Source organism: Leopardus geoffroyi, chromosome B4 (assembly GCF_018350155.1).
Source record: "Leopardus geoffroyi isolate Oge1 chromosome B4, O.geoffroyi_Oge1_pat1.0, whole genome shotgun sequence".
Classification (NCBI taxonomy): Eukaryota; Metazoa; Chordata; class Mammalia; order Carnivora; family Felidae; genus Leopardus; species Leopardus geoffroyi.
Genome location: NC_059341.1, coordinates 94,900,075 through 94,907,166, shown reverse-complemented (window position 1 = coordinate 94,907,166; position 7,092 = coordinate 94,900,075). Strand labels below are relative to the sequence as shown.

Here is a 7,092-nt window from a genome sequence, read left to right as displayed (position 1 = left end):
CAATCATAGACAAAGAATGGCTAAATAGATATTTTTTTAAAAGACTTATCTATATGTTGCCTACAAAAGACTCACTTCAGATCTAAAAGTGATGAGATGAAAAAGATATTCCATGCAAGTGGGAAAAAAAAGAAGGCTGGTATGGCCATACTCCTATCAGACAAAACAGACTTTAAAACAAAAAGCATAATAAAAGAGTATTACATAATAATAGAGATCAATCCAACAACAGCATGTAACATTTATATACATTCATGGACTAGCATAGGAGCACCTAAATATAAAGAGAAAATATTAACAAGTCTAAAGACAGAAATGATGGCAACACAGTAATAGCAGGGAATTTTATATCCCACTTGTATCAATGGATAGATCATCATCCAGACAGAAAATAAAAGAAACATCACCCTTAAATGACACATTAGACCAAATGGATTAATAGATACACACAGAACATTCTACCCAAAAGCAGCAGAATACACATTCTCAAGTGCACAGGGAACGTTCTCTAAGACAGATCACATGGTGGGCCACAAAACAAATCTCAACAAATTTAAGAAGACTGAAATAATACCAAACATCTTTTTCAACTACATGGTATAAAACTAGAAATCAGTTAAGAAGAAAACTGGAAAAATCACAAATTTGTGACAAACAACATGCTACTCAACAGCCAATGGGTCAATGAAGACATAAAAGAAAAAAGAAAAAATACCTTGAGACAAATGAAAATGGGAATTCAACCATCTACAATTTATGGGATGCAGCAGAAACAGTTCTAACAGGAAAGTTTACAATGATCCAGGCCTCCTTCAGGAAACAAAAGAAATATCAACCTAATTTTATACCTCAAGGAACTAGAAAAAAAAGAAAAAGAACAAAGCTCAAAGTTGGTAGAAGAAAATAATAAAGATCAGAGTGGAAATAAATGGACTACAGACTAAAAACCGACAATAGAAAAGATCAATGAAACTAAGAGCTAGTTCTTTGAAAAGACAGAAAAACCTTTACCTAGGGTCACCAAGAAAAAGAGAAGGCTGAAATAAAATCAGAAAAGAAAGAGAAGTTACAATAGATACCAGAAAAATACAAAGGATCATAAGCGACTAAAATGGACAATTATAAGCCAACAAACTGGATAACACAGAAGAAATGGTAAATTTTAGAAACACAGCTTCCAAGACGAAATCATAAAGAAATATCCGAATAGACCAATTACTAGTAAGAAGATTGAATCAGTAATAGAAAACCTTGCAACAAACAAAAGTACAGGACTAGACTTCACTGGTAAATTCTACCAAACATTCAAATTAGATTTAACACCATTTTCAAGCTCCCAAAAAGCTGAAGAGGAAAGAAGCTTCAAAACTCATTTTACAAGGCCAGCATTGTGCTGTACCAAAACCAAAGACACAACAAAAAAAAAGGAAGTTACAGGCCAATATCCATAATGAACATAGATGCAAAAATCATCAACAAAATATTAGCAAACTGAATTCAACAATACCTTCAAAGGATCATATATCATGGCCAAGTGGGATTTATTCCAACAATGCAAAGATGGCTAAAATCTGCAATCAACATGATACACCACATAAACATGGCAACAGATGGACACCAAACTCACTGTGGTGATAACTCTACAGTGTATACAAATAATCAAATTATGTTGCACACCTAAAACTAATATATTATATACTAACTTACCTCAATTAAAAAAAAATTGAGGACACCTGGTTGGCTAAGTTGGTGGAACATGAGACTGTTGATCTCAGCTCAGGGCTGTGAGTTTGAGCCCCATGTTAAGAACATAAAGATTATCTTAAAAAGTAAAATCTTTAAAAAAAGAAAAACAAAAACAAAAAAATGGGCGTCTGAGTGGCTGGCTCGGTTGGTTAAGCGACCGACTCCTGGTTTCCACTCAGATCATGATCTCAGTTTCATGGGCTCACGCCCTGTATCAGGCTCTGCGCTCGCAGTGCAGAGCCTTCTTGGGATTCTGTGTGTCCCTCTCTCTCTACCCGTCCCCCACTCACTCTCTCTCAAAATAATAAATAAATTAAAAAAAAACACACAAACCTTTTAAGGCTTAACTGAATTTTATGGCTGATTTTTGGCTGTAATAATCCTGTTTAATGTCACTAAAACCTTCCCAACTGAGTTTTTATAACTTCTACTACTGGGGCGCCTGGGTGGTTCAGTCAGTTGAACGTCCAACTTTGGCTCAGGTCATGATCTCATGGTTTGTGAGTTCGAGCCCTGCATCAGGCTCAGTGCTGACAGCTCAGAGCCTGGAGCCTGCTTGGGATTCTGCACCTCTCCCTCTCTCTGCCCCTCCCCCACTCACGCTCTGTCTCTTTCTCTCTCAAAAATAAACATTAAAAATAATTTTTAAAAATAACTTCTACTACTATGTTCTTTCTTTTCTTCTTTCTTAAAGCCCAGTTTGTTTGCTTACTTGTTTTTATGGCTGAGTTTAAAAGTTATATGCAATGCTGGCTATTTTCCATTTGACCCTCCAGAGCCACTCTACTCTTTTTGTAGGAGCCTGACCTGCATGGAGCACCAACAGAACAGACTGGCTGTGGCTCCATTGCCTGCTAAAGCTTTTCTGATGGCCTCTATCAGGCAACCCTCTCCAGTAAGTATGGCTCTTGCGGGTTCAGGTAAACACTTCTTCCCCTGTTCCTTTTAAGACCTAGAAGTAGTAACAGCTTCATCATTACCTGCTCCTTTCCCTTATCCTGCCTACACTCTGCAAATAATCCCTTCACTGAATTCTTTTAGATTACACTTGTCAGTGTCCTATTTTCTGCCAGAACCCCAACTGATACAAATTGCTACTGGTGTTTCCAATACAGTAATTATATATTGCATTCTAACCAATGGAGAAAATACCTTATGAGAAAAGAGTCATGGTCATCAGACGACTCAGATGAATGAATAAATAGGTACTAGATGTTTCAAAGCTGCAACATAACTTACTGATAAATTTTGCCCCTGAATTTCTTCAACATAAAAACATATTAATAAAACTACAACCAAATAATCTTATATTTTACTAATTAACATATGTAACTTAATAGTTATTTATTGTTTTAGCAGGTTTTTTAAAATCTTTTTTTGTTAACGTTTTATTTTTTGAGAGATAGTGACAGAGTGCAAGCAGGGGAGGGGCAGAGAGAGAGGGAGACACAGACCCCGAAGCAGGCTCCCAGGCTTTAAGCTGTCAGCACAGATCCCAACACAAGACTCGAACTCACCAAGTGCGCGATCATGACCTGAGCTGAAGTCAGACGCTTAACCGACTGAGCCATCCAGGTGCCCCACTTAATACTTATTTATAAAGATTACTTTTTAAAGTGGAGCTCAAAATGTATTACTTATTGGTCTGAACACTGACAGTTATTTCGTGAAAAATGCTTTAAGTAATCTCTATGCCCAACGTGGGGCTCAAGCTCACAACCCTGAGATCAAGAGTCACATGTTCTACAGCCTGAGTCAGCCAGGGTGCCCTTATAAAAAATGCTTTACAATTTAGCATATTGGGGGCAGGGGGAAGGTGCCCGTGTGACTCAGTTGGTTTAGCGTCCAACTCTTGATATCCGGTCAGGCTGTGATCTTGCAGTCATGGGATGGAGCCCTGCATTGGGCTCCCTGCTGAACAGGACGTGCTTGGGATTTGCTCTCTCCCTCTGCCCCTCCCCTACTCACGCGTGTGCTCTTTCAAAATAAATAAACTTAAAAATTTAGCATATGGTGGCACAAAATTTCTCTTAGAAGTGGCTGTCAAAATGAGCAAGTATACGCACAAGACTTAGGTGGTACCAGGTGTCCTCCTTTTCATACTACATAAATTCAAAGACTCATTTGAGTTGCAGTTTTTATAGCAAATGTGATGCCCAAAGAGTCTAACTGGGCAAGTCAATGGCCTGAAAGTCATTACCCAATCTGTATCATTTCCTCCAAGCATTGTCACTCCTTGAAGTTTTACAGTCTTGGCAAAGACCTGGGTGAAGGTGAACAGACTTCTAGATTTATGTAAGATTTCGGATTCTAAATCTTTCCCAAGCTCTTTTAATTTTTAACCTTAAAGATGCCAAGCATTGATTAGTATTTTCTTTGAGTAACACCTGAATTACCCATAATACACAATTCCAATACCAGTATCTTTGGTCTAAGTATTTGGTATTTCTTTGGTCTTGTTACTTGGTAGTTATTTCTGCTAAAAGAGGAGTATGATTACACAAGTGGAAAACATGAGTTTGGAACATCACTGGCTAGTGAAATGATTTCGCTATTAATTTAGCTTCTTCAAATATTTTCTTTCTTTACACTAGTTCACTCAAAAACCTGCTTAAAAATTCAAAGGGAAAGAGAACTCAACTTTTTCTTCTTACATCTATAAATAGACCAAAGGTTAAGCTAACCAAGTAAGGCTTAGTTCCTCCTATTGATAAGGCTGCAATTGTTTAAGATTGGGTTTGTTACCATGCACATTTTCAGTTTTTAATTAAAATGCTACAAATTAACATGTTTATTTTGTCAAAACTAGTATGTCTGTGAAGGGAAAATATCCAGTACATGCTTCTCCACCCCACCCTCCAACAAGAAAATAAGTGGGCTGGAGGCAATAAATACTGTTTTCCTAATATACAGCCCCAGTGACACTTGCTCTAGTAATAAAAAGATCACCAAAATCACCATTCAAGTGCCTAAGATAAATTTATTCTGAAAAAGAGAGGTACAGATTACTGTTTGAAACCAGTATCTCTCTTTAAATTATTAAAAATGTGTTAAGATTAAAACTAATGTAACATTGTGTGTTAATTTCACTCAAATAAAAAAATTAATTTAAAATGTGGTAAGATTATCTCAAATAAGAAAGGACTCTTAAGTAATAAATTATACATTCAAACGTATTGTCAGTATTTTTTAACAAAAATTTTGACTGGCTTGAAGCTTAAAAACTTAAAATGATAACAAAAGACTTAAGACCATAATAAATACAACCTCCTAACATTTGCGAGTAGGCATTCAGTTGGCATTAAATACAACAAAATAAATGTTAGGTCTGTTTATAAGAATCAATTATGCAATACCCTCAAGCAAATTGTTCTTTTACTAGATTTTTTTAAACTTGGGTTGCCTCCAGGAGTAATAGTATTTAAGAGTGAATAGGAGCAAAAAATCTGGTAAAAGTTGTGAAGTACATGATTTCTGGGTTTAAAAATATACTTGAGGGACTCAGTTGGTTTTTTTTAATAAACCTTATTTTTTAGAACAATTTCAGATTTGGATAAAAATTGAGAAGATAATACAGAATTCCCATAGACTCCACATCTGGTGTTATATATTAATAATACCTTACATTAGTATGGTACATTTGTTACAATTAATAAACTAATACAGATATGTAATTATCAACTAAAATCCATACTTTATTCAAATTTCCTTAGTTTTTATAGAATATGCTTTTTTTTATTGCAGGATCCTATTCAGGATACCATTATTATAATTAGCTATATCCCTTTAGGCTCCTTTTGGCTGCAGTTTCCCAGATTTTCCTTGTTTTTGATGACCTTGACAGTTTGGGGGAATACTGGTTAAGAATTTTGTAGAATGTCCCTCTACTGCAATTTCTTTGGTGTTTTTCTCATGATTAGATTGGCATTATGAGTTTTTGGGAGACGACCAGGGAGAAAAATGCCTTTCATCACAGCGTATCCTTGGAAACATACTGTCAATATGACTTATCACTGCTGACCTGGCTGAGGTAGTGTTCATAAGATTTCTCCACTGTAGTTACTCTTCTCCATCTCCTTTCATTACTGTACTCTTTAAAAGGAAGTCATTATGCACAGCCCACACTCAAGGAGTGGAGAGTAATGTTCCACTTTGTTGAAGATGGGAGTATCAACACAAATTACTTGGAGTTACTCTGCACAGGAGATGTGTCTCTTCATTATTCATTCATTCATTCATTCATTCATTCATTCAACAACCTATTTATACCATATGGAGCCTTGAATACTTATTTTATACTCTGGGTTATAATCCAATACAACTTTACACTTCAATTCTTGTTCAAATTATTCCACCTTTGACCACTGGGAGTTCTTTCAGTTGGCTCCTATGTCCCTTTGACATAGTGCCATCATTGTGAGTTTGTTTAAGCACATTCTTACTTTTCGGCACTACGAGATGCTCTAAGCTGATCTATATATTTCTTGCCCCAGTCCTTAAATCAGCCATTTCTCCAAGGAGCCCTGGTTCCTTTTAGTACAGAACTTATTAGAAACCAAGATCTGGAAACCAGGTGTACTCTTACTACTGGGATGTCACTGCTTCCAGGAGGGTCTGTTTTTAACTGAATTTTATAGTATTTGGGGGTAATTTGCATAACAAAATACAGAAATATATTCATGAATAGACTGTACTAGGCCTATGGAGTTTTAAAATTAGTTAATGCAACAATAGATTATTTATCATCATTTAACAGATTATGAAAATAATCTTAAAACTACAAAGGAGACTGAATTTTTTTAAATACAAAATTGGGATACCACTTTTTTTTTTTGAAAAAGGAAAGGAGGACAAATGCATAATGTCAGAAATAAAAATGAAACATCATTGTGATCTGTAGGTCAGCAACCAGTTCACCAACTTTTTGGTTGCAGGATCCCTTTACACTTTTAAAAATTATTTTGAGGGGCACCTGGGTGGCTCAATCGGTTAAGCATCTGACTTCGGCTCGGGTCATGATCTAGTGGTTTGTGAGTTCAAACCCTGCATCGGGCTCTGTGCTGACAGCTCGGAGCCTGGAGCCTGCTTCGGAATCTGTGTCTCCCTCTCTCTCTGCCCCTCCCCCACTCATTCTCCCTCCCTCCCTCATTCTCTCTCTCTCAAAAATAAATACAACATTTTAAAAAAATTATTTGAGAATTTTTCAGAGTTTTCCTTCAACTGGGTTCTTATCTATTGATATTTACCAAATTAGAAGTTAAATCTGAAAAATGTTTAATATATTTATTAATTTATTAAAAGAATAATAAACTTATGATATGTTAACATAAATAATATCTGTATGGG

General features: G+C 35.9%; 1 protein-coding gene across 2 annotated transcripts in view; it reads right to left on the bottom strand.

Moving 5' to 3' along the window:
- Positions 1-7,092, bottom strand: part of FRS2 (fibroblast growth factor receptor substrate 2) — a 112,018-nt gene that overhangs the window by 41,865 nt on the left and 63,061 nt on the right. The window lies entirely within an intron of this gene.